We start from the raw sequence: 26,610 nt of genomic DNA, 5'->3' as shown, positions 1-26,610 counted from the left end.
ACTATCCATTCCTCTTCCCATGAAATGTCATTCTGATAATATCTATAAGAGGGACCTCATTTGGATCTTTATGGTTTCTCTTCACTTTCTAGCTGACTTTCTTTCTCCATTGATAAACCTATTGACCACCCCTTTTATCTGTCACTACTATCCATTCTGATTTTTTAATTGTTGAATGGTGTTGATCCATTAATCCTTTGTGCTATCGATCCATGTAATTTGTAGTCCATGCTCATTCAAAAGTGAAAATGTAAAACATAATTCTAAATGCATCAAGAAAGCTATAGAAGAAACAATGATGATTATTGGCTCCTTTTTATTCTAGAAGAATGTCATTCTCTATATATAAAAATCCTAATCGTTTACATTCATGCAAGATGATGTGACGAACAAGATATATAGAAGTGGTCCACCAAACATGGTACCCCATTTACTCATATGGGGTTCCATGGCCACAACAATACTTTTGTCTTCAACTCAAAAAGAGGACTTGGAAAGGAAATGAGAGGAGATCCACATCTTTCCATTTACTCATATGGGGTTCCATGGCTACAACAATACTTTTGTATTCAACTCAAAAAGAGGACTACGAAAGAAATGAGAGGAGATCCACATCTTTCTAAGAAGAATCTGGCAAATAAAAAGAATAAGACAACAATTTTCATATTTCATTTCCAAACATGTGTAACTGCTATAAATATCCATAATGCCTTTTAAAGATGAAAGATGTCTCTTAGCCCCCAAAACAAACCATAGAAGCAACAACTACTAAGGAAAATTTTTCAAAGTTGAACCATACTAGCTCAAGAAAAACCTTTGGTTAGTTCTCTTTCTCCACCTAAGATCAAATCACAACATCCAAAATCAAATGATGTGTGATGGCTTCCTAATGAGATACTTTGACTCCCTTGAAGTCTCCTCTTCAGTTGTCATCACATATCAATTTTCGAATACCCTAACCCATAATAATAAAGAGAAAGGTAGACAAAGGGAATTAATGTCAAAGCCCCCTTAGGGTCCAAAAAATCCTAGATGGAAATCCATTATCGAGCATTGTAATGGAAATGAAATCAAGACGTCCCATAATCTAGTTGGTTATGAATACTCATATGAACTAATGAAAGAATGAATCAACTTACTCTGCAATAGGATTTTGATAAGTCAATGTTTAGGATTTTGATAGGTTGATTTGACACCTTCCCCAAATGAATAGATTCTTGAATTATTGGCACCAAATCATGAGTTATCCTTTGAAAAAAAATCAAAATTTTTCTTTTGAAATAAATTCAATCAAATAGACTTAATTGCATAGCAATAACCATTGTTGAAAGCTTGTATATCACATTACAGCTTGAAGTTTGTTGGAAAAATATATTAGAAACATCATTTTTATTTATGAGATTGAGAGTAATAGATGTATAATTTATAGATCCCAAAATTTTCCTTTGCCCCTAAGACTCCCTAATCACCTTTAGAAAATCATCCTTCAACAAGTTATAGAAGCTAATGAAAAATTCTACCATGATCCCATCTAGACCTAGGCTCTTACCTTTTTCATGGATTCATGATACACAAGAGTTTTAGACTCAAATAACAACGTCCTCCAATGACTAGTTCATTTCATCAAAAAAAATAGTGGAAACCTTTGATATCACCTCTAGAATTTCCTGAACTAGAAACCTTTTCAACTCCATAAAGAGTGATTGGAAATGATGGAACCCCTCTTCCATCATGCCATTAAATAAAGAACCAATGAATTGTTTACATATTTAATTTCACAAATCATGTTTAAATGTTTTTAATAGTTTGCATACTGAAGAAAGAATTCAATATTATTATAACCATCTTTGATCCAAATGGCGTAACTCTTAAGCTACCAAGCAACTAATGATTGTTCAGAATATTCCAATGCATGTAGCTATAAATCTAAATCAGATAGAGTGAATAATGCATGGTTTTCATGATGTTGTAATACTTAACCTCCTATAGTTGTGCTTTGTACGTTTCTCTAAAGTTTTGAACCATTTCATTATGGTTTCTTTAATTCTCATAATATTGTCTACAGATCGACACATAAAGGAAAATGGAGAAGAGGAAGTTGGATGTTCCTGCATATCCTCAATTAATCTTCTTATATGAGCCAAGAATGATTGAATTTAAAGGAGAGGGGGGCTTCTCTCCTCTAGAATCCATTTGAAAGAATATCAAAAAATGATAAGATGACACTGACAAATTCAAAAGAATTGAACCAAGACTCCAATTGACTCTCATCTTTGTATCTTCACTAAGACTCCAATTGTATCTCATCTTTGTTTCTTCATCAGGGAATTTCCTCACGCTCTCTGCTTCTTGTTTTTTCTTTGGAAATTTTCCACGCCGGTCTATTTCCTCACGCTCTCTGCTTTTTGTTTTAGTATCTACTGCAGCAGCTCATCGTACATTACACTTTTTATCTTATCCTTTTTCTTAGTAACTTTTTCCACACTCTGAGTCTGGATAACCATTTCGTGGGATATTCGTGATCGCTAGTTGAAGACGACCCGGATGTCCTTTTTATTCATAAGAATTTCATGCGGTATACGTTACGCTAAGACCAAGTTTGGGATGGCTAGCCCCGCCTATATATATAGAGTGTCATTCGTGGTATACAACATCAAATAAGCTCAACTGCAATTCCTTCGTGTAGTTGTGTTTAATTACTTGCTAGTGGACGTTGCAATGGGGGAAAGAACATTAGCAGTTTCGATTTATGTTACAGCAATACTAGCGTTAATATTTAACGTTTGTCTTCAAGGTAAGGTTACAGTAATCCCTTGCCTGCATTGCATCGTATTTTATGTACGTAAATGAGGGATACTTAAGATATCATAAATTAATATTTGCTTGCTTTTGTAAGTGCAGGAGCTACGGAAGCGACGTTTGTAATCCAGAACCAGTGTTCATACACGGTATGCCCGCAGGAATTCCCGTAGGTGGCGGTCAAGCGCTGGGGCAGGGGCAATCATGGAGTGTTGACGTGCCCGCTGGAACAAGTGCAGGCAGATTTTGGGGACGTACGTGATGCTCCTTCGATGCCTCTGGTAAAGGAAGCTGCAGCACTGGTGACTGCGGCGGCGTGCTCAGCTGTACACTCTCGGGACAGTCTCCCACAACGCTGGTTGAATATACTCTGAATGGGGGCAACAATCAAGATTTCTATGACATCTCTGTAATTGACGGTTTCAATGTCCCTCTCTCCCTAACTCCCTCCGACGGTAGCTGCTATGCACCCACTTGCAAAATGGACCAGTGCCCAGATGCCTACCTATATCCCAGTGATAACATGAAAACCCACGCTTGCGCTTCTGGTGCTAATTACAACATTATATTCTTCCCTTGATTAGAAGTTTATCATACTGAATTCTCTGGTCGTTACATAAAATCCATCGCTAGTAAACCGATTTCTATGTAGTATCATACCTATAATAAGAGTATTACAGTCATCTTGATTGTATGTCATATTTATAATAAGAATACCATTGCGTGCATGCTTGCAAGAAGTTCTATCCTAGTTCTATGCTATAAATGGTTTTCTAAATGTTAAAGTAAATAATTATGGATGATTTTATGAATGTTAAAGTAAGGAAATGACCATATAAACATTTATTCGAAACCTAATTATACGAAGATTAAACCAAACCTATTTTAACGCAAACATTTATTCAAAACTCAAACATGCTAAGACCTTGCGAAAGTTTCCAATCAATCGTGTTTGTCATTCAGATTTTCACGTACGAACCAGGAAGACAGGAAGTAAAATTAATCCTTTCATACAGAAAGTGAAAAGGCAAGTCTGTGACCACTAGTTTCAAGACGGACCGGGAACACCTAGAAGATTACGAGTTGCGGAAATTGGGAAGTAATTTTAATGTGCCAAACGACGACCCCGTCTCTTGTAACAAGTCCACGAGACCTGTGCCATATTGTATTCTTGGTCAATTATTAAGTCAAAATTTAGGGGACCTGTGCTATATTGTATTCTTGGTCAATCAATAAACGACATGTCTTCTAACCATTCCAGGAGACCTGTGCCATAATATATTGGGTGATACATATTTCCCAGTTTATAAGCCCAGTGGGGCTGTATAGGCTTACAGTTAGATTTAAACAAATATATTATCTAGGATGGGCATATACAGCCAGACAGTATTGATGAGCTTATTACCTGCCATTATATTCTTCATCTATAGTTACATGAAAATTTCGTGGACCCGTGCTATATTGTATTCTTGGTCAATCATTAAATGAAAATTTATATCTCAATTCATCTTGATAGTCATTAATACACTCTGCCCGTTAGATACAAGCCAAGTGGACCGCTGGCCATACTTAAATTGCTGGCTGGTTGTTGCAATGGAGGCGAGAACTTTATCAGTTTCGATTTCTTCTACAGTAACACTAGTGTTACTAGCATTAGTATTTAATGCTTATCTTCAAGGTAAGGGGGCTGCCGTCATGTATATTATAAATAAGAGATCAATTTGTTTTAAGATGTCATAAATATTTGAGTTTAGGTTTCTGTGATGTAATATAATTTTAATTAGGTTCCATTATTGTGAGTGAAAATTTTGACCTATCCAGTGTGACATGTGGATATTATCAGTGGATATCATCTAGAAATTTGATGAATAGCCACACTAATATGTGTGGACTCCAAAACACTTTGTCAGATATTTTGAATCCTATCAAAATATCATAGATAAATAATTGGTTGCTTAGTAAGTGCAAGAGTTACAGGTGTCACATTTGTGATCTAGAACCAGTGTTCATACACGGTATGGACAGCAGGAAATCCCGTAAGTGCGGGTCAAGCATTGAGACAGGGTGAAACTTGGAGTGTTGATGTTCCCGCAGGAACAACAACTTCGGGCAACTTCGGGCAGTTTCTGGGTGTTGAAATGTAATTTCAATTGCAGCGACAGTTGAACAGGGACCACGTACAGTTCAGGAAAACTACTAGTCTTCCATCGCACCGCTTTTCACCAAGCAGTGGTATTTTCGGGAGGGGCAGCGATAACAATCAGCACCAGACACGTGGACAATGGTTTTGTCAGAGCAGTTTTTCCCCGGAGCATAAAGATCGGCAAGAAGCTCCGCACGATATGGTTTCTCACCGTCCGATGAAATCAACCATTGTGGTAGCAGGGCACATTTTTTGTTGTTTTCGAAAAGACCTCCGTATGACTGAACCATATGCAAGGCTGACTGAATTAATTGACCGCCATGCTGAAATATTTAAAGAAATTAATTGAAATGTACTGAGGTCAGTAAATGTTGGTGAAGTTTTAATTCATGGTAGTAGAATTGGCGATTCCTATTTCCAACTCCATAACATTATAAATGCGTGATGACAAGCGAGGGAAATAGCGCTCGCCCTCTCTCTCCACAGCACGTGAACAAATGGATGGAGCGTGGAGAGAGAGGGTGAGCGCTATTTCCCTCGCTTATCAGCCACATTTATAATGCTGTAGGGTTGGAAATAGCATTCGCCGTAATTTCTTTTTCCAAAAAGTAATATGTAATGTCGTTTTAGTTTTTGTTGCAGTTGAATGTGTAATGAAACACACAGCAGTGCGAAGTAAAAAAGAAAGGAACAAAGCAGCGCGTATGTGAAGAAACATTTTTACACAGCAGTGTTGAATAGTTGAGAGACAGAGTTTTTGAAATGCACAGCAGTGCAGGGATAGTGTTGTATCTGCTTTGGAGGACAAATATTATGGCCTAGGTGCCATTGTGAAGAGCAGCGACCTCATTAAGGGAAAAAGGATCACAGCCTTTGGCGTTGTTTATATATTTCTTTTTAATGTTTTTTTTTTTATGCAATATAGTGTAAAAGCGCAACAGCGTGAGAGCAATCCATTTTTGAGAGATTAAAATGAAATGCGCAGCAGAGCGAGCACATATGAATGCACAGCAGTGCAGAGATTGAATGTAGTTTTTTTTTGTTGTGTTGTTGAAATGTAAGGCGTAGCAGCGCGATAGCAAGAAAGAGAAGAAATTTGTTTTACGCACAGCAGTGCAAGAGTAAAAAGAAGAAGAAGTGAAATGTTTTTCACACAGCAGTGAATGTAAGAAATATTTACACACAGCAGTGTAAATTTGTAAGATGGGACAGAGTAATTATTCCTGAAGAGTCAGAGAAATGTTATTCAGTTGAAAAAGAGGGCAATGTGCAGCAGCACGAATGTAATGGCTTTGTTGAGAGAAAGAATATGAAGTGAAAAACGCAGCAGCGTATATGTAATTATTACACAGCAGTGTGTTGATTTTTCAGCAAAGACAACTTTTTTTTAATGGAATATGCAGCAGCAGAAATGTAAGAAATTTTACACACAACAGTGTAAAATTTCAAAATAGAGATAGAGTAAATTTGCAAGGAGACAGAGTAATCTTTTTTTGTGGAACTGAAGCGTTCCTGTTGTAATCCCTCTGGAAGAGGAGGACCTTTTTTTTTTTGGTAACAAACAGTCTGTTAATGAATACAAAGTTCTTTTGTGTGTGTTGTTAAAACTATGTGCTCTCGAAATAAATTTTTTATCTTGTGGTAAAAACAAAGTATTACTCTCTATTCATATTTTTGTTTTAAAATTAATCAGAAATTCCCAACATGGTATCGGAGCTTGTCCAGGCTATTTGAAGGTGTCAAAGAAGCTGAAGGAAGGATTCCTTGCTGCAGCAGCTTCTCCAGCAGAATGAAGACTCAGTAAAAAATCCAAGGTATTTTTCAAGTCAGTTTTTGTTTTACTGTTGAAGATAGTCAGTTATTTTAGATACACAGTCAAGTATCTTGAAGCACAGTTAAGAGTGCAAGAACACAAATGGCGAGGTCAAGGAGGAAAGTCTCCAATCCTCCTAAGGATGTGTCTCCCTCTACTACTATAATAGAAGTCAATTCATTTGATGAGGCTCCAAGGTTCAATGGAAACTTTAATATATGGGAAGCAAAAATGAGGACTTTCTTACAGTCTCAAGGGATTGAATTTTGGGAATCAGTGATTGATGATAGCAGGATGGATAGAGAATCCAAGGAGTACAATGCAAAAGTAGCAAAGAAAATCTTGAATGGGCTACCTGATTCAGTAAAGAAGAATCTAGGAAAACATTCGTCAGCAAAGGATATATGGAACAAACTTCATGACCTTCACTCAAAAGGAGCACTGACCATGACCATCAATCAAAAAGGAGATCCTGAACCCATCATAAAAGCTAAAAATGAGAATGACGACATCAAGGCTGAAGCAGACCTAGAAGATGAAAAGAATGAAAAGGACTTTGTAGAAGAACTCCTTGCTCAACTTATGACTGCCATGGAAGAAATTAACAATTTGAAAAAGGAAAATGAGGCACTTAAGAAGATAGCTCTAGTTGGTAACCAAGATCAAACAAGGAAGAAAGTTGACCTCATCAAGCTTCAAGTACAAGAAAGGGATGAAGAGCTTGCCAAACTTAAGAAGGAATTTCATCAAAGCAAAAGGAAGCATCATGAAGAAGTCATATCCATGACAAGTAAAGCAAAGAAGCAGGAAAATACCTTGTCAAGTCAACTTGAACAAAGGCACAAGAGCATGAACAAACTTGAAGAAGAGATTGGTCAGTAAAAGGTAGAGGTCTCCACCCTTAAGTCTCAATTACAAGAAGCCAGGAAACAGGCACAAGAAGCTGAGAAGAAAATGGAGAGCAGTCAAGCAAAGAATGAAGAAATCTTCAAAATGAAGTCAGATATCATCTCCCTTAAAATAGTAGCAGCTGAAGCTACTCGTAGCAAGGAAGAAACTCAGGAACAACTTTCAAAGAAGAATAATGAGTGTGAAAGATTGGAAGAAGAGATTGTCCTCCTTAGAAAAAAGGTTGAAGGGATGAACAAAATCTTGAAGAGCTCTCAAGCCTTGTATGACATGCTCAGCTATCACAGATGTACATCTGATAAATCAGAACTCGCGTATGTAGGTGAACCCTCAAACAAGAATGAAAATGCTTTAAGAAAAAGAGATGTGAAGAAGCCAGAAAGAAATTGTGATGCTCCTAGTTCCAGCAAAGGTAAGGAGAAGAATCAAGGCTACAATAGAAGAAATCATATTCCAAGAAGAAATCTTGCTCCAAGTAGAAAACTAGCTCCAAAAAGAAATGTAGATGATGTCAAAGAGGCAAGAGGCAATGGTTATCATCAAAGGATCTCAAGGCAGAAAGGCTTCAGAAGTACATCAAGGAAACCTCCATCTCCCAGGTACCAAAGTTCATTTTTTGGTTATTGTTATTCTTGTTCAAACTTTGGTCATATGGCAAAAGACTGTAAAGCATCTCATAGAGATAGATGTTATAGTCTCTGAAAACCTCCAAGAAACAATTTTACAGGAAGAAATCATGAAATCTTATTCATGAACAATGTAGAATGCTTCAAGTGTCATAACATTGGTCATATGGCACGTGATTGTAACTTAACATGGGCTCTTACACAAGCTAGAACCATGCAAAAGAAGAAAGTTACACAAGTATGGAGAAGGAAGGAAATACAGTCCGAAAGTCCCTTGAGCTCTCCAGCCAATCTAAGTTTTTTTTTAGAAGACTTTGCCAAAAGGAGACGATGCATACAGTTAAGGGGAGCCTGTAATTATTGATCATTATCGCTGAAGCTATTAGTGAATGGGTTCTTATGAAATCCTTGCTGAACTATATTAACAGTTGAAATTAAAGGGGAGTGTTGAAATGTAATTTCAACTGCAGCAACAGTAGAACAGGGACCGCGTACAGTTTAGGAAAACCGTCAGTCTTCCATTGCACCGCTTTTCACCGAGCAGTGGTATTTTCTGGAGGGGCAGCGATAACAATCAGCAGCAGACACGTGGACAGTGGTTTTGTCAGAGCAGTTTTCCCCGGAGCATAAAGATCGGCAAGAAGGTCCGCGCGATATGGTTTCTCAGCCGTCCGATGAAATCAACGGTTGTGGCAGCAGGGCACATTTTTTGTTGTTTTCGGAAAGACCTCCGTATGACTGAACCGTATGCAAGGCTGACTGAATCAATTGACCGCCATGCTGAAATAATTAAAGAAATTAATTGAAATGTACTGGGGTCAGTAAATGTTGGTGAAGTTTTAATTCACAGGAGTAATTTCTTTTTCCAAAAAGTAATATGTAATGTCGTTTTAGCTTTTGTTGTAATTGAATGTGTAATGAAACGCACAGCAGTGCAAAGTAAAAAAAAAAATGGAACAGAGCAGCGCGTATGTGAAGAAACATTTTTACACAGCAGTGTTGAATAGTTGAGAGACGGATTTTTTGAAATGCACAGCAGTGCAGGGATAGTGTTGTATCCGCTTTGGAGGACAAATATTATGGCCTGGGCACCATTATGAAGAGCAGCGACCTCATTAAGGGAAAAAGGATCACAGCCTTTGGCACTGTTTATACATTTCTTCTTAATGTTTTTTTTTATATGCAATATAGTGTAAAAGCGCAGCAGCGCAAGAGCAATCCCTTTTGAGAGATTAAAATGAAATGCACAGCAGCGCGAGCACATATGAATGCACAACAGTGCAGAGATTGAATGTAGTTTTTTTTTTTTTTGTTGTTGAAATGTAAGGCGCAACAACGCGATAGCAAGAAACAGAAGAAATTTGTTTTACGCACAACAGTGCAAGAGTAAAAAGAAGAAGAAGTGAAATTTTTTTCACACAGCAGTGAATGTAAGAAATATTTACACACAGCAGTGTAAATTTGTAAGCTGGGACAGAGTAATTGTTCCCGACGAGTCAGAGAAATTTTGTTCAGTTGAAAAAGAGTGAAATGAGCAGCAGCGAATGTAATGGCTTTGTTGAGAGAACGAATATGAAGTGAAAAACGCAGCGGCGTATATGTAATTATTACACAATAGTGTGTTGATTTTTCAGCAGAGATAGAGCTTTTTTTTAATGGAATATGCAGCAGCATAAATGTAAGAAATTTTACACACAGCAGTGTAAAATTTCAAAACAGAGACAGAGTAAATTTGCAAGGAGACAGAGTAATCTTTTCTTGTGGAACTGAAGCGTTCCTGTTGTAATCCCTCTGGAAGAGGAAGACCTTTTTTTTTTTGTAACAGGCAGTCTGTTAATGAATACAAATTTCTTTTGTGTGTGTTGTTAAAACTATGTGCTCTGGAAACAAATTTTTGATCCTGTGGTAAAAACAGAGTATTACTCTCTGTTCATATTTTTGTTTTGGAATTCATCAGAAATTCCTAACACTGGGGGCGTACCGACTACTCCTTCGAGGCAGCGGATCAAAGTAACTGCACCACTGGTGACTGTGGCGGTTTGCTTAATTACCAAGATTCGAGACAGCCTCCTACGACACTTATGAATATACTGTGAATGGGGACAACAATCAAGATTACTATGAAATCTCTCTCGTTGATGGTTTCAGTATCCCCTCTCCATAACTCCCTCCGAGGTTCTGACACTAGCTGCACAGCACCCACCTGTAGCACCAACACAAATGCCATATGCCCCGCAGAACTGAAAGTGACTGATGTATGCAACAGCGTTGTGTAGCTTTCAATTACCCTCAATACTGCTGCGATGGGGACTACCATAACAACTGCCTCCTATCGACTATTCCCAAATATTCAAGGATCAATGCCAACAGGCCTACAACTATGCAGAGGATGATGCTTCAAGCATGTTCACCTGTGCTTCTGGTGCAAATTATAATATTGTCTTCTGCCCTTGATCATGGCATAAAATCCGTTTCATAAATAAACTCACTTCTATCTAATAACGAATACGTAGCATTGTACTTGCGAAGTTCTATGCAAGAAGGAAAGACGCTATTGAAGTGATTGTTACAATCGATATGGAATGATTTAAAAAATAATAATAGTGATTGTTACAATCGATATCGAATGATTTTTAAAAAAATATTTCAACTCAAGTTTATTCAAGTTTATTGGAAACTAAGTAATATCTATGAATTGAAAAAGGATGAGTACCTCACACCACTCAAATTAGAAGCACATCCACTCCATGCCATTTTAAAAATTCCCATGAAATGTCACGCTTATAATATGTATAAGGGACTTCGTTTGGATCTTTATGGTTTCCCTTAACTTTCTGTCACTACAATCCATTTTCATTTTTTAATTGTTGAATGGTGCTGATCCATTAATCTTTTGTGCTATCAATCCATGTAATTTGTAGTCCATGCTCATTCAAAAGTGAAAATGTAAAACATAATTCTAGATGCATCAAGAAAGCTATAGAAGAAACAATGATGATTATTGGCTCCTTTTTATTCTAGAAGAATGTCATTCTCTCTATATAAAAATCCTAATCGTTTACATTCATGAAAGATGATGTGACGAATAAGATCTACATAAGTGGTCCACCAAACATGGTACCCCATTTTGGGGTACACCCATTTAATCATATGGGGTTCCATGGCCACAACAATACTTTTGTCTTCAACTCAAAAAGAGGACTTGGAAAGGAAATGAGAGGAGATCCACATCTTTCCATTTACTCCTATGGGGTTCCATGGCTACAACAATACTTTTGTCTCCAACTCAAAAAGATGACTAGGAAAGGAAATGAGAGGATATCCACATCTTTCTAAGAAGAATCTGGCAAATAAAAGGAATAAGACAACAATTTTTATATTTCATTTCCAAACATGTGTATCTGCTATAAATATCCATAATGCCTTTTAAAGATGAAAGATGTCTCTTAGCCCCCAAAACAAACCATAGAAGTGACAACTACTAAGGAAAATTTTCCAAAGTTGAACAATACTAGCTCAAGGAAAACCTTTGGTTAATTCTCTTTCTGCACCTAAGATCAAAGCACAACATCCAAAATCAAATGATGTGTGATGGCTCCCTAATGAGATACTTTGACTCCCTTGAGATCTCCTCTTCAGTTGTCATCACATATCAATTTTCGAATACCCTAACCCATAATAATAAAGAGAAAGGGAGACAAAGGGAATCAATGCCAAATCCCCCTTAGGGTCCAAAAGATCCTAGATGGAAATCCATTGTCGGGCATTGCAGTGGAAATGAACTCAACACGTCCCATAATCTAGTTGGTTATGAATACTCATACGAACTAATGAAAGAATGAATTAGCTTACTCTGTAATAGGATTTTGATAAGTCAATGTTTAGGATTTTGACAGGTTGATTTGACACCTTCCCCAAATGAATAGCTTCTTGAATTATTGGCACCAAATCATGAATTATCCTTTGAAAAAAAATCAAAATTTTTCTTCTGAAATAAATTCAATCAAATAGACTTAATTGCATAGCAATAACCTTTGTTGAAAGCTTGTATATCATGTTATAGCATGAAGTTTCTTGGAAAAACATATAAGAAACATCAGTTTTATTTATGGGATTGAGAGTAATAGATGTATAATTTATAGATACCAAAAATTTCCTTTGCCCCTAAGACTCCCTAATCACCTTTAGAAAATCATCCTTCAACAAGTCATAGAAACTAATGAAAAATTCTACCATGATCCCATCTAGACCTAGGCTCTTACCTTTTACATGGATCCATGATACACAAGAGTTTTAGACTCAAATAACAACGTCCTACAATGACTAGTTCATTTCATCAAAAAAATAGTGCAAACCTTTGATATCACCTCTAGAATTTCCTGAACTAGAAACCTTTTCAACTCCATAAAGAGTGATTGGAAATGATGGAACCCCTCTTCCATCATGCCATTAAATAAAGAACCAATGAATTGTTTACATATTTAATTTCACAAATCATGTTTAAATGTTTTTAATAGTTTGCATATTGATGAAAGAATTCAATATTATTATAACCATCTTTGATCCAAATGGCGTAACTCCTAAGCTACCAAGCAACTAATAATTGTTCAGAATATTCCAATGCATGTAGCTATAAATCTAAATCAGATAGAGTGCATAACGCATGGTTTTCATATGATATTTTAATACTTAACCTCCTATAGTTGTGCTTTGTACCTTTCTCTAAACTTTTGAACCATTTCATTATGGTTTCTTTAATTCTCACAATATTATCTGCAAATCAACACATAAAGGAAAATGGAGAAGAGGAAGTTGGATGTTCTTGCATATCCTCAATTAGCTCTCTATAATCTTCTTATATGAGCCAAGAATGATTGAATTTAAAGGAGAGGGGGGCTTCTCTCCTCTAGAATCCATTTGAAAGAATATCAAAAAATGATAAGATGACACTGACAAATTCAAAAGAATTGAAGCATCCAAAAGTTCTCCAAATTCTAGAAATCAATTTGGCCTTCAAATCATATCCTTTTTCACATGGAAGTTGCTCTATGTTTGCACTAAATTCACTAGTTTGACATGCACCAATCTATGATTAAATATCCTCCGGTTAGGGAGATAGGGTATTTCAATCTATTAGTATCAACTAAACTTTCCTAGAAAGGAACCTGATATGAATATGAGCCATACATATTCAAAACAAAAATCCTTAGTCATAATTCTTTAACTTCTAACTAAATCAAAATAGTTGAGTTGAGTGCACATACAAAGATAGCCTTAAATGTTGTATTCCAACCCAAAATAAATCTACCCAACTGAGCATATCCATCAAAAGTACAAAAATATCAAGTTTTTAGCCATGGCTGCAAAATATCTTTGGTTATAAATTTTTCCATCATTGTTTCCTAATTAAAATAATGTCTACCTTATTTCTTAAAATCACATTCTTTAGGGATAATTACTTACAATCACTGTCATCCCCTTTGGAACTAAGGATAGAACTTTCATGGGGTAACCATTTTAAGGTATTTCCCTACTCCATGGTTCCTAGCAATAGTGGACAACCTTCCTTTCTATATATCTTGAACCACCTTCTATTGACCCTTCAATATATTGTATTTCCTTCCCACTAGGTTGGAATGGATGGGATTGAGGAAAAAACCCCCTTACGAATATGAATCATCCTTAAGCTTCACAGAAGGCCTAAGTGCATAACCATTCCTTATGGAAGGGCCATAATCTAAAAAATAAGAGGCACTAGACACCTTTACCACTGCAACATCTAAACCATCAAACTTCAGAGGTGATGGGATGTGTTGAAGACAAAGGCAAGGAAAAGTTTGTAACTTGGTAGAATTGTTGAGAAGGAGAAACTAGGGGAGTGGCCATAGAAAAGGGTGAACCCCTACCCAAGAAACAACAAAATTTGGGCCAACAGGAGAAACAAGAAACTCAGGAAGAGGGGATATGGGAAGAGAATTACCACGAACAATATTTGAAGAGCCATCTCCTTCCATTAAGATGGTCCTTGGAGCATCACCTATATCTGAGGAAGGACCCTCTCCTATGACCTTCATCTATGAACCTGGAGCATACAAACCTCCCTCCTAAAATCCCTTATGTCTTTCCACCTGAACCTTTCTTTCATTCCCCACCAAAGTAAAGATCTTCCTACACTGGCTCTTCATATTATTGACTTCATGATACATGAAGCACCAGAAAGGTATCCTCCAATAATAAAATTGTTGGATCCACAAAAAACCACTAAAGACCACATTTGTTTCTCTAAAAAAACCATCCCTAATTTCTACTTTAACTTGGACCCATGCCTAATGATGATTGGCCTTTGAAACCTAGTTTGAATCTATCCCAACAAACCTTTCAAGTTTGTTACCAATTGTAACCTAAAAAATCTCATTCTAGAGAACCAATGAAAGAGTAGGAAGGAGGCCCCACTCCTACTAATTTCTAACTAGAGGCCTAACTTGGTCAGAATCAACCAACCACTTTTGAAGGACTCACCTTGAAGGACCACATCTCCACCCTCGACCCATAATTCTATTAACATCAACTTTTGAATCAAGCATAAAATAGATTCAACCTCAAATTTAGAACATGAAGGACCATAAACTAAAGTAAGATTGATGACGAATTAATTTTCAACTAATGATTTAGGGAATCTTCCCTAACTGATTTCCAAATAATTAGGAAACCATAGCTTTGCGTAGAAAACTTGTAATGTCTTCAAAGTTACCTCACATATTTCCTAACAACCATTAATATGTTCTCTCCATAGCTCAAATGAACTTCTTTTTCCTTGTAGAACTTTACCTAAAATTTTCCCTCTTACTAAAAAATGAATCTACCATTTTTCTACATCAAAGCCTCTCAAAGGGTATGTATGAGAAAGACGACCAAATATGGGAGGGAATAGATGCAAATCAATTTAAAATGTTGATAAGAAAGTTCATCCAAATGGGCATCCTCTCGGTCCTCATTTCTATCCATTGACCCAAAAACAAAAAAACTCCTAGGAATATCTCCCACCTCCCACAAGAATCCATCTGATCAATATAACACCAACAACCTATCTCATGGCATGTATAGAAATGATCAAAAATAAAAGTCAAAATGTAGCCTAGAAATGCTTTTCTAGACATTGCATACCTCGACAATCTAGATATTTCTCTTCCATGCAAGATAAAAATGATGGATGGCCACTAGAAATGGATAATCAATGAGAAAATAACCACAATATAATTGAATTGAATGTCCCTTGAATAAAAATAAAAAAAACTTCATTCTTGGCATTAGCACTTGAAACAACCATCAAATGGCATTTTCCATTGCCTAAAACCTTAATCCGTCATAATAGAAAAATTTAAAACCCTACACACAAAAATAACAAATACAATAGTAAAGATTATTTTTTTAAGTAAATTGTATTTTAAAAAGTGATGATATTAACTGGAAAAAAAATAAATTTCTATTTTTAAAAATTACTCGAAACTAAAATAAATATATACTTACTTTGAAGGAAATTATATTAGTTACTTGGACTTTTCAATTGATGCTTATTTGTGAATGAAACCATTTTGTAGTTGATGAATATGAATAAAGTTGAAATTGCTATGGTCAATATGATACCTCATAATATGTATTATGCTTTAATACTCACATGATATCTCATAGTCATTATTATGCATTCATGTTGATGGAATGACATGAATGAATTCATAATGAATTTGGACATATAATGTACTAGTATTTATAGAATTTATGCCAGAAAGAAAGACGCTATTGAAGTGATTTTTACAATCGATATGGAATGATTTGAAAAAATATTAGTGATTGTTACATTCGATATGGAATGATTTAAAAAAAATATTTCAACTCAAGTTTATTCAAGTTTATTGGAAACTAGGTAATATCTATGAATTGAAAAAGGATGAGTACCTCACACCACTGAAATTAGAAGCACATCCATTCCATGCCATTTTAAAAATTCCCATGAAATGTCACACTGATAATATGTATAAGGGACTTCGTTTGGATCTTTATGGTTTCCCTTAACTTTCTAGCCTACTTTCTTTCTCCATGGATAAACCCATTGACCACACCTTTTATCTGTCACTACTATCCATTCATCTTCCCATGAAATGTCATGTTGATAATATCTATAAGAGGGACTTTGTTTGGATCTTTATGGTTTCCCTTAACTTTCTAGCTTACTTTCTTTCTCCATTGATAAACCTATTGACCACCCCTTTTATCTGTCAAAGTTGATCCATACTAGCTCAAGGAAAACCTTTGGTTAATTCTCTTTCTCCACCTAAGATCAAAGCGCAACATCCAAAATCAAATGATGTGTGATGGCTCCCTAATGAGATACTTTGACTCCCTTGAAGTCTCCTCTTCAGTTTTCATCACATATCAATTTTCGAATACCCTAACCCATAATAATAAAGAGAAAGGTAGACAAAGGGAATCAATGTCAAAGCCCCCCTTAGGGTCCATAAAATCCTATATGGAAATCCATTATCGGGCATTGCAATGGAAATGAACTCAAAACGTCCCATAATCTAGTTGGTTATGAATACTCATATGAACTAATAAAAGAATGAATCAACTTACTCTGTAATAGGATTTTGATAAGTCAATGTTTAGGATTTTGACAGGTTGATTTGACACCTTCCCCAAATGAATAGCTTCTTGAATTATTGGCACCAAATCATGAGTTATCCTTTGAAAAAAAATCAAAATTTTTCTTCTAAAATAAATTCAATCAAATAGACTTAATTGCATAGCAATAACCATTGTTGAATGCTTGTATATCACGTTATAGCTTGAAGTTTGTTGGAAAAATATATAAGAAACATCATTTTTATTTATGGGATTGAGAGTAATAGATGTATAATTTATAGATCCCAAAATTTTCCTTTGCCCCTAAGACTCCCTAATCACCTTTAGAAAATCATCCTTCAACAAGTAATAGAAACTAATGAAAAATTCTACCATGATCCCATCTAGACCTAGGCTCTTACCTTTTTCATGGATCCATGATACACAATAGTTTTAGACTCAAATAACAACGTCCTCCAATGACTAGTTCACTTCATCAAAAAAATAGTGGAAACCTTTGATATCACCTCTAGAATTTCCTGAACTAGAAACCTTTTCAACTCCATAAAGAGTGATTGGAAATGATGGAACCCCTCTTCCATCATGCCATTAAATAAAGAACCAATGAATTGTTTACATATTTAATTTCACAAATCATGTTTAAATGTTTTTAATAGTTTGCATACTGATGAAAGAATTCAATATTATTATAACCATCTTTGATCTAAATGGCGTAACTCTTAAGCTACCAAGCAACTACTGATTGTTCAGAATATTCTAATGCATGTAGCTATAAATCTAAATCAGATAGAGTGCATAACGCATGGTTCTCATATGATGTTGTAATACTTAACCTCCTATAGTTGTGCTTTGTACTTTTCTCTAAAGTTTTGAACCATTTCATTATGGTTTCTTTAATTCTCACAATCTTATCTGCAAATCGACACATAAAGGAAAATGGAGAAGAGGAAGTTGGATGTTCCTGCATATCCTTAATTATCTCTCTATAATCTTCTTATATGAGCCAAGAATGATTGAATTTAAAGGAGAGGGGGGCTTCTCTCCTCTAGGATCCATTTGAAATAATATCAAAAAGTGATAAGATGACATTGACAAATTCAAAAGATTGAACCATCCAAAAGTTCTCAAACTGCTAGAAATCAATTTGGCCTTCTTGAAATCGTATCCTTTTTCACGTGGAAGTTGCTTTATGTTTGCACTAAATTCACTAGTTTGACATGCACCAATCTATGATTAAATATCCTTTGGTTAGGGAGAGAGGGTATTTCAATCTATTAGTATCAACTAAACTTTCCTAGAAAGGAACCTGATATGAATATGAGCCATAAATATTCAAAACAAAAATCCTTAGTCATAACTCTTTAACTTCTAACTAAATCAAAATAGTTGAGTTGAGTGCACATACAAAGATAGCCTTAAATGTTTTATTCCAACCCAAAATAAACCTACCCAACTAAGCATATGCATCAAAAGTACAAAAATATCAAGTTTTTAGCCATGGCTGCAAAATATCTTTGGTTCTAAATTTTTCCATCATTGTTTCCTAATTAAAATAATGTCTAGCTTATTTCTTAAAATCACATTCTTTAGGGCTAATTGCTTACGATCACCTTCATCCCCTTTGGAACTAAGGATAGAACTTTCATGGGGTAACCCTTTTAAGGGATTTCCTTACTCCAAGGTTCTTAGCAATAGTGGACAACCTTCCTTTCTATATATCTTGAACCACCATCTATTGACCCTTCAATATATTGTATTTCCTTCCCACTAGGTTGGAATGGATGGGATTGAGGACAAAACCCCCTTACGAATATGAATCATCCTTAAGCTTAACACAAGGCCTAAGTGCATAACCCTTCCTTATGGAAGGGCCATAATCTATGAAAAAGTAGAGGCACTAGACACCTTTTCCACTGCAACATCTAAACTATCAAACTTCAAAGGTAATGGGATGTGTTGAAGACAAAGGCAAGGACAAGTTTGTAAATTGTTAGAATTGTTGAGAAGGAGAAACTAGGGGAGTGGCCATAGAAAAGGGTGAACCCCTACCCAAGAAACAACAAAATTTGGGCCAAAAGGAGAAGCAAGAAACTCAGGAAGAGGGGATATGGGAAGAGAATTACCACGAACAATATTTGAAGAGCCATCTCCTTCCATTAAGATGGTCCTTGGAGCATCACCTATATATGAGGAAGGACCCTCTCCTATGACCTTCATCTATGAACCTAGAGCATGCAAACCTCCCTCCTAAAATCCCTTATGTCTTTCCACCTAAACCTTTCTTTCATTACCCACCAAACGAAAGATCTTCCTACACTCACTCTTCATATTGTTGACTTCATAATACATGAAGCACCAAAAAGGTATCCTCCAATAATAAAATTGTTGCATCCACAAAAAACCACTAAAGACTACATTTGTTTCTCTAAACCCACCATCCCTAATTTCTACTTTAACTTGGACCCATGCCTAATGATGATTGGCCTTTGAAACCTAGTTTGAATCTATCCCAACAAACCTTCCAAGTTTGTTACCAATTGTAACCTGAAAAATCTCATTCTAGAAAACCAATGAAAGAGTAGGAAGGAGGCCCCACTCCTACTAAATTTTAACTAGAGGCCTAACTTGGTCAGAATCAACCAACCACTTTTGAAGGACTCACCTTGAAGGACCACATCTTGACCCTCGACCCATAATTCTATTAACATCAACTTTTGAATCAACCATAAAATATATTCAACCTCAAATTTAGAACATGAAGGACCATAAACTACAGTAAGATTGATGATGAATTAATTTTCAACTAATGATTTAGGGAATCTTCCCTAACTGATTTCCAAATAATTAGGAAACCATAGCTTTGCGTAGAAAACTTGTAATGTCCTCAAAGTTACCTCACGTATTTCCTAACAACCATTAATATGTTCTCTCCATAGCTCAAATGAACTTCTTTTTCCTTATAGAACTTGACCTAAAATTTTCCCTCTTACCGAAAAATGAATCTACCATTTTTCTATATCAAAGCCTCTCAAAGGGTATGTATGAGAAAGACAATCAAATATGGGAGGAAACAGACGCAAATTAATTTAAAATGTTTATAAGAAAGTTCATCCAAATGGGGATCCTCTTTGTCCTCATTTCTAGCCATTGACCCAAAAACAAAAAAATTCCTATGAATATCTCCCACTTCCCACAAGAAGCCATCTAATAAATCTAACACCGACAACCTATCTCATGGCATGTATAGAAATGATCAAAAATAAAAGTCAAAATCTAGCCTACAAATGCTTTTCTAGACATTGAATACCTCGACAATCTAGATATTTCTCTTCCTTGCAAGATAAAAATGATGGATGGCCACTAGAAATGGATAATCAAGGAGAAAATAACCACAATATAATTGAATTGAATGTCCCTTGAATAAAAAAAAAAACTTCATTCTTGGCATTAGCACTTGAAACAACCATCAAATGGCATTTTCCATTGCCTAAAACCTTAATCCGTCATAATAGAAAAATTTAAAACCCTACACACACAAAAAACAAATACAATAGTAAAGATTATTTTTTTAAGTAAATTGTATTTTAAAAAGTGATGATATTAACTGGAAAAAAAAGTGAATTTCTATTTTTCAAAAATACTCAAAACTAAAATAAATATATACTTACTTTGAAGGAAATTATATTAGTTACTTGGACTTTTCAATTGATGCTTATTTGTGAATGAAACCATTTTATAGTTGATGAATATGAATAAAGTTGAAATTGCTATGGTCAATATGATACCTCATAATATGTATTATGCTTTAATACTCACATGATATCTCATAGTCATTATTATGAATTCATGTTGATGGAATCACATGAATGAATTCATAACGAATTTGGACATATAATGTACTAGTATTTATAGAATCTATTTTTTTTGTAGAAATGGAAATAAATTTGTTACTATTGATGAATTTGAACTGAAAAAAAGAGATACAAATTTCTTCTACAATTTTGGCAATACAAAATAACAAGCTAGAAACACATGCAACCATCAAAACACAAGGAACACAATGATCTATAAGGGAACCCAACCGAGAAAACCCCTCTTCTGCTTTTCATTAATCCAAAGAGAGTGAGAAATTATTACAATGTCAACATCAAGATCTAAAGCACACCCTGCATTATAAAATTGTTCTCTTGCTGAATGACTATCTTTGGCCAACATTTAGCCTATTCAAGCCCCCCATCTTCCTCATATTTCCTTGTGAAATCCTGGAGAAATTGATATCCTAAATAATAGGGGAATTCCCTATTTCCTTGTGAAAATCTAAGGGAATTGATCGCTTTCTTAATTTCCAAGCCTATACATTCAACTAATATGATTATAATGTGCCTTTTCCTCCGTCCCAGCTAGGCAATTCGAATTCCATACATGACTAGGATATTTTTGGTTGATTGACTAGTTAACTGAGAGATCAGTGAGTTGCAAAGAGTCTTAATTAATCAACTGACCTTCAGCTGACTCTATTAATGACTAGAGCTCAGTTAACTAATTTTAGCTCAAAATAACTGAACTAGATTGCTAAATTTTAGCAATCACTACATGCATAACTCTACTCCAAGTCTATAAACTCAAATTTTCTGATCTAACTAGGTGAGAAGGCCATGTCACTCAAGCTAAATACAATCTAAGTCATCCTGCTAATGTAGCAAATCAAACTTCTCCATTTGACTAAGACACAAGTCAAATGGAGGATTTTCTTGCTACATTTATAACACCCCCTCTTAGCAAGCAAAAGTTTATGCACCACCCCTATCTTTCACCTTTGGAACTCGAACTTGCCTCTTGGCAATGCCTTTATCAAAATATTTGCATCCTTCTCCTTAGTGGGAATGTACTGCAACATCATAATTATCCTCTGCACATAATCTCTCAAGTGATAGTCCCTGATATCAATGTGCTTGGACCTATCATGAAACACTGGATTCAGAAAGAGTTTGATACAACTTTGATTATCACAATTCACTATTGGGTTCATCTACTGACTGAAAAGGCCAACAATATTTTTCCTAATCCATATGGCCTCACATATTGCTTGATTAGAAATCATTTATTCAGCTTATGCTGAGTTGAGTTCCACACACCTTTGTTTCCTAGGATACCAGGAAATAGCTATAGACCCAATACTGAAGATAGCTCCTGAAGTACTCTTCCTGCCTGATGGACTCCCTGCCCAATCTGCATCACTAAAGCGTTGGAGCTTCACATCATCCTTCATCTTGTACCACAACCCATAATTTGTTCTACTTATGAGGTATCTGAGCACATTCTTTGTTGATTTCTAGTGAAGCTTGGTAGGATTCACCATAAATTGACTCAGTTGATTAACTCTAAAGCACATGTTGAGCCTTGTGTTCAGCAGATACATCAAGGTCCCCACAAGTTGTCTGTAGATGGTAGCATTAACTTCCTCTCCTCAAGAAGCACCCTCCTTCCTCTAGTTTGTAGCTAGAGGAGTGTCCATAGGATAGCAGTCCTACATATGAAATATCTGAAGTATTTCATAAGATTACTTCCCCTAACTCACAAAAAACTCTCCATCTCCCTGCCATACCTACAAACCAAGGATTATAGCACATGATAGGATTATAGCACATGCAAATGAAATTCACTCATTAGAAGACAACATTAGTCCCCAAAATCACTTGTTCTATCTTATTTTCTCATGTGAGGTATTGACTGTGATGGGACTGTGTGAAAAGACTGAGAGAGGGGCCCTAATAGGTTCATAGCACAGATTTAGGAGCTAAGGGATCGAGGTTTAGACACTACAAGTGTGCATTGATCAATGGAAAGAGAAAGAGGAAAGGATCTATGTAGTGGGAAATTCCCGGAGACAAGGGTGACATGCTTGGGCATTGTGACTATGTAATGCATAGGTAATTGAGGAGGAGCCTTTGAGGATTAAACATGGACCACCAATGCAAGGGCCAAGGAATGACCCTATTGTCCACTACGATTGTGCAATGTGAAATGAAGGAAAGGTTCATTAAGGAATTGTGCATTTAGAAAGTGTAAGCAACAAGGGTTGAGTGACTATGCTTTAGGGATGCATAATGCACATGTGAAGGGAATTGTCCTCAGAATGGGCAAAGAGAGAAAGTGTAAGCAATAAGAGGCTCATAACTAGGGCTTGATATTGTGCAATGTGCTCATAACTTGACTAAAGGTTAAAGGTGTTCATAGCTTGTGAATGATGTGAGGTTAAGGAAGAATCCCAAAATTGATTGTATTAGATCAGTGAGAGAAGAAGGAGAAAGTAAGAGCATACAAATAGGTCTCAAACATGATTGCACACACATTCATAATAAAACACATGTCAAGGATATGTGTAGTACCCAAAACCATCAGACATACATTGAAGCGACAATAAAATGACACTTATCTCCAAGTCTAATAGTTGGGATTTAAGCCTTTGTGACAAGTTTTGACTGCAATCAAAAGATGCATTATGTTATGGGAGAGTGTCCAACACATGTTATCATGATAGATAACATCAACCAACGTAAGAGAGTGCACTAAAGCTGCCTCTAAAAGGTGTTCCAAGGTGATCTTAGGATATGCAAAACAAGTTAAAATGAGACATGCAAGAGTGAAATAAACACCTGTGAAAAAAAAACAAAACACAAGTGACACATGCAAGAATGAAAGTGGGAAAAATGACACTTACAAAAGAAAGAGCAAGCGAAAATGACAGATGCAAAAGAAAATGCAATAGTTGAGAAACTCACCCTGATGATGGCACACTTACATCCATAAGTAAGAGAATGCTCCTTGTGCTCCAAAAGTATGCAGAGCTCAAAAGCAAAAGATGATTGTGAGATAAACTCTGTGTTAGAATTTTTATATAGGGAAAGTGAACATGCAATTAGGATTTGTGAGTGTGCTTTACGTATGTCAAGAAACTAGGAGTCAAGAGTGAATTGATTACCGCTAAGAGGTGTGATATGAATGATTTGAAGAAGTATACTCTCACCATCAACAAGGAGACTGCAATCAGTTTTTGCATAGGATTCCCTTACACTGTCACTTGGAACTGTGCAACGACTATTAGTGATAATGACACAATCACTATTGGCAAGGATTATATAATCACTGATGGTAAGGATTGTGTAATCAATTTTGAGAATGATTGCACAATCATTGTTGGCAAGGACTGCGCATTGACTATTGACAAAGAGTGTGCAACATTGTCACTATGAAGTGCACTTAGCCTATCTTGGTATGCATTCTTGTGAAGACATCAAGAACTGGGCATGTGAAAGCAGTAGATCGACACGTAGGTTTCCCTAAGGAAGACTTGAAAACCTAGAATAAATGTCTGGGAATGACAATAATTTCTTGAAACAAAGGATGGCATGATCATAAGGAGGATCCAAAATTTGAATATAGGAAAATTTTTGGAGGAGTTTGTAGTAGCTACAACACTTACCGACACACACGAAGAACCCCTACTTCTCTATTTAGGTCTAACTTTAGGCATGGATTCTAGATTTTTGGAAGTATTGTCTCATCCTATAGATCATCCTAGATTCTTTACTTAGCCTAGTTATATATGTAGTCTCTCATATTCCTCTCATCAACTCAAACACATTTACAAAACTTTCCATATCTTAATTGTTTCAATTGGGGAGAAGGATAATACATATTCACGAGTTTATGGTGAACAAAATCTTAGTGTCATCTCTAGTGTTACTCCACTACAAACAATCTTATTTAGTACCTCGATGGAGTCACTTCAAGGAGTAACAAGCATTGATTTTCTACCAACAAGATTTTTTAGTTCCCTGACAAAGTTGTTTGCTTCACCACTCTACGTTGGAAGCCTTTCTCTTTTTTCATCCTTTATTATTTTACAGCTTTATGCTCATTGGAATTTTATAGGCCTTTATTTAATTGAGGTAAGAAGAGGGATCCCAGCCTGTTAATGAGCAAGAGAGGTTATTCCTTGTTTTGTAGAGATTATTGTATATATGCCTCTAAAATTAGTGTGCTCGCTTAATTATTTCTCGTTTCCCTTCCCTTCTCGACTTCACTGACATGTTAAAAACCCATTAATTTAAACAATTGATTCAAGGAATGAAGATCATATCATATGTACGAGAAACATAGATACGCTAAAGATTTTTTCCATAATGAGTCATACTCTCCATCTAAGCATCATGGACTCATAATATATTTAGGCCCAAAAAAGAAATGGATTAAAAGTTAACCAATCATTTCCAGTCATCATCGTGCCCCCTTTTAATACTTTACCCACGTTACTTCAGAGCCAAACGAGGTGACTTTCACACAAATCTTTATTAAAAAAAAACATGTGGAAAGAAGTGAAAGAAACATGAAATAACAAAAAAAGAAAGGATGAAAGAAAAGTAACATGTAAAAACTTGTAACGGGATGCAAAGAAAAAAACTCAAACGAGAAAGGGGATGCAAGAAAAATTGTTATAATGTGATGCAAAAGTGACTATAATGCAACTAAACCTAAACTATGATCTATTTAACTAGAAGATCAGGATCATGTAAAGTCAAATTTCCAATGTAGCCATTTAATTTGTTCTCAACCTGCAAGTAGAAAGATATATGTGATTAGAAATAGTATAAAGAAATCTGTAGAAATAAATATGTCAACCTCAATAAGTTTCACAAGTAATTGAAGTTATTTCCTACTAATAAAAAGGTGTGCCATAAATGCTTCCTTTAATCAGTGTGAAAATTTACCTTGTTTATTAGAATAATTATCATAAAAACCTTGAATATTTCTCATGAATGTACATTGATTAGTTTTTTTAGTCTTAGAAAACATCAAGAAAGATCAAAACTTATTATTGGAAACAAAGCTTTCCAAGTAAGATTCCTCTATCCAACTAGCAATTTGACCCTGATATTTGAAACAACCTATTTGAAAACCCTGAAACACATGGGAAAATGAACTTCCAATCAGCACAATCGAGTCATGGGGAGAATCTTGTAAGGGAAATTTGGTATGATCTTGTTCAAAAACCTTGTCAAGATCATGTGGACCTAACACAACCATCAACAAAAGTTGAAGTGCCTCAACTACTTGACAAGCATTTGAGTAGTGAAATGATGAATCATAAGAATTTATGGCCTTAACAAGATCAAAATATTTAAAACAAATATCATGAGATGCACCGCTAGGAAAAGGATCAGTTGAAATACATTTGTTATAACCGATTTTATGATTATATTGGTGGGTTGGAATATAAGATTCTCAATTCTCCACTTGTTTCCTTTGTATTCGTTTACAAGATAGATGAGAAACATGAAAGCATGGGGGATTAGAAACAATTTTTGGCATCATAAATTAGGGGAACCAATTAGGGTACCAAGCTGAAAAAAGATTAGAAGCATATGTCAAATCACATCCAACATTCATATCAATGTAAGTAATTTGTTTGTCAGCACACAGCTTTGCTCCACCAAATGATTTGACCATTGAACGAGACTCAAAAGGATTGATTTTCCCAGAAAATTGATTACTTTCATAATATTACAAGAGAGATAAGAAACTGTTCATTCACAAAAAAAATTGACATGGACAAATATTTTAGCCAGTAATGATTTTTTTCTTAATAATATTAATCACAGGCTTTAATGTTGACCGAC

The 26,610-nt window shown here is 35.6% G+C and overlaps 1 pseudogene; it reads left to right on the top strand.

The window, feature by feature from the left end:
* The first annotated feature begins 2,718 nt into the window (after nucleotides 1–2,718).
* On the top strand, nucleotides 2,719–3,465 carry LOC149206976 (thaumatin-like protein; annotated as a pseudogene).
* The last annotated feature ends 23,145 nt before the right edge of the window (nucleotides 3,466–26,610 follow it).

The sequence above is a fragment of the Pinus tabuliformis genome, chromosome 1_2, assembly GCF_031772625.1.
Source record: "Pinus tabuliformis cultivar Carrire ecotype Pingquan chromosome 1_2, CPIR1, whole genome shotgun sequence".
Classification (NCBI taxonomy): domain Eukaryota; kingdom Viridiplantae; phylum Streptophyta; class Pinopsida; order Pinales; family Pinaceae; genus Pinus; species Pinus tabuliformis.
This window is presented reverse-complemented; position numbering and strand designations above follow the sequence as displayed.